The sequence below is a fragment of the Crocuta crocuta genome, unplaced genomic scaffold (assembly GCF_008692635.1).
Source record: "Crocuta crocuta isolate KB4526 unplaced genomic scaffold, BGI_CrCroc_1.0 scaffold55, whole genome shotgun sequence".
Lineage (NCBI taxonomy): Eukaryota > Metazoa > Chordata > Mammalia > Carnivora > Hyaenidae > Crocuta > Crocuta crocuta.
Genome location: NW_027530512.1, coordinates 1,355,059 through 1,357,608, shown reverse-complemented (window position 1 = coordinate 1,357,608; position 2,550 = coordinate 1,355,059). Strand labels below are relative to the sequence as shown.

Below are 2,550 nucleotides of genomic sequence, written 5' to 3'. Positions count from 1 at the left end.
CCCCCCCCCACCTCCCCCCCCCCCCCCCCCCCCCCCCCGGTGCCCTCGAGCAAGGCTCGGCTCTCGGGCTGTAATCTTCTCCTTTGTCAAATGGACAGGTTGGACTTTGTGACCTCATCGGTTCTCTAACACTAACATTCCACGGACATTCTTGTCCTTCATCGCACAATTGGCTCGTCACCGAGGCCGCATTTAACCTTCCTTGGACATCTCTGAGCCACCCGTCCTGCTTTTACCTTGTAAGGAGAATGGCACCTCCCTCTCTTCCTGAAATGCTGCTTTCAACACTGGCTCTAAATTTAGAACTAAAAAGAAGTTTGCAGTGAGTAGAGCCTGGGGGGCTCCCCAGAAAATTCTGGATGGACAAGGGGATGTTTTTGTTAATTGTGATCCTCAGAGAATGAAAATGAAATGAAACTTCAGCTCCTAATTTTCTCACATGAGTCAATGTCTTAGACTGTGCCCTGCTGGCAGCCCTCAGTCCCTGAGCCCCGGGCGCTAACCAGCCCACCCGCTTCCTGTAGGCCCTGCCATTCTGGCCCTTTTATACTTTCAGGGTTTTGTAGCTTCTACCTCCCTCCTCTGTGGACATAGCGAGGGGCTGCGATCCAACAGCCTCCCCAGGGCCAACATCACAACCTCAAGCCTTTGAAGCAGGAGTAGTTTCTCGAGAGCCTCAAGGCTGTAACGTGGGCCACGGACGTCAGGGAGGCACGTAGGCTTCCACAAGGCGTGGATGATGAGCATGGATTAGTCTCTTACTGCTGCTGTAACAAACTACCACAACCAGAGTGCTTCGAACAACATGAATTTATTATCTTATATAGGCATCCAACCTATACTGCAGGTTTGGTTCTAGACCAACGCTTCATTAGGCAAATATCACAATCAAGCAAACCAAATGCATTTTTTGGTTCTCCACTGCATATAAAGGTCATGTTTATACCACACTGCAGCCTATCACGTGTGCAATAGCATTATGTCTAAAAAAAACGACGCGTGTGCCTTAATTTTAAAATACCTGGGGCGCCTGGGTGGCTCAGTGGGTTAAGCGTCTGACTTAGGCTCAGGTCATGATCTCACGGTTTGTGGGTTCGAGCTCTGCGTCGGGCTCTGTGCTGACAGCTCAGAGCCTGGAGCCTGTTTCAGATCCTCTGTCTCCCTCCCACTCTGACCCTTCCCTGCTCACACTGTCTGTCTCTCTCAGAAATAAATTTAAAAATATTTTTAAAAATTAAAATACTTTATTGACACACAAAGTTAGCAAATGCTGTTGGAAAAATGGCGCTGATGGGCTTACTCGACTCCGGGCTGCCAAAAAATTTCAACCTGTGCCAAACACAGTATCCGTGAGGTGCCACGAATCAAGGTACGCCCATAGTTCTGGAGATCAGAAACACAAAGGCAGTCAGTAAGGCCGCATTTCTTCTGGAGGCTCTAGGGGAGCCGTTTCCTTGCCTGTTCCGGCTTCTACTACTGTTCACATTCCTCAGCTTATGACTCCACAGCACTCCAACCCTTACCTCCACCATCCCTACCTCTTGATGAAGGACCACTCAGATAATCCAGAACATTCTCCCCAAGATCCTTAATTACATCTGCAACATCCCATCTGCCACATAAAGTAACATAATCATAGGTTCCAGGGATTAGGATGGGAACATCTCGTGGGGACTATTATTGAGCCTGCTACAGAGCTCAAAGACCGGAAGAGGACTCCCCTTAATGGTATTTTTCTAGAATCAGACCTTTTGCCCCAAGAATATTTAAAATATTGTAACAAAGCACAGCTCATTAAAAAAAAAACTATATTAATATTTACTGTCACCTGTTAAATGCCTACTTGTGTGCCAGGCACAAAAGGAAAGTGGCATCATTGACACCATTTGGCGAGGTTATTTACCTGGCTGGGGAGTAGCAGGGCACACCTGAGCCCACACGTCTCTTTTGAAAGGCACGGATGTCAAAAGTGGTTGTATTTCTTCCCTCGGTGACAAGAAGGCAGACCCTAGTCTTGGGCTGGGTTTAAGTGGGATGGATCAGAGCCCTCCCCCAACCCCACCACACACGCCACCCCTGGACATCCTCCATACTCAGCAGCCCTACCTGGTACAGGCCAAGGAACTGCCGAAGCCTCTGATCCCCTTACAACCCAAGGAAATCCTAACTGTTCTCAGTTCTGGTAACTCACTCACCGTACTGACTGTACCCTTTGGGCATTGGTCTTGTGTCCAGGGGACAGTTTTGAGTCGGTCCAGTGATGGAGGACACGGCAGATTCCTGAGACAGGTCTGGGACTTGGAATGGTCATAGGATCTTAACCAAACGCTTGACAGACCAGAGAGAGGGGAGCTATTTTTGGAGACTGGCTTTCATCAGGCTGTCAACAAAGTCCCTCCAAATGTATGGACAGAGGCAGACAAAAATACAAAAGAAATGCATGCTGTATGTAGGCAAGAAAGAGATTCAAGGAGTTCATCCCAGTGATGCGGGAACAATCAATTACCACCTGCATCAGGGTAGAAAATTCCACCTACCCAAATATTTAAA

General features: G+C 48.3%; 1 long non-coding RNA gene across 1 annotated transcript; it reads left to right on the top strand.

The window, feature by feature from the left end:
• Positions 1-162: 162 nt before the first annotated feature.
• LOC144234069 (uncharacterized) lies at positions 163-950 on the top strand. The gene is made up of 2 exons (XR_013335851.1): positions 163-322; positions 557-950. It is a non-coding gene; the product is annotated as an uncharacterized LOC144234069 (long non-coding RNA).
• Positions 951-2,550: the final 1,600 nt, after the last annotated feature.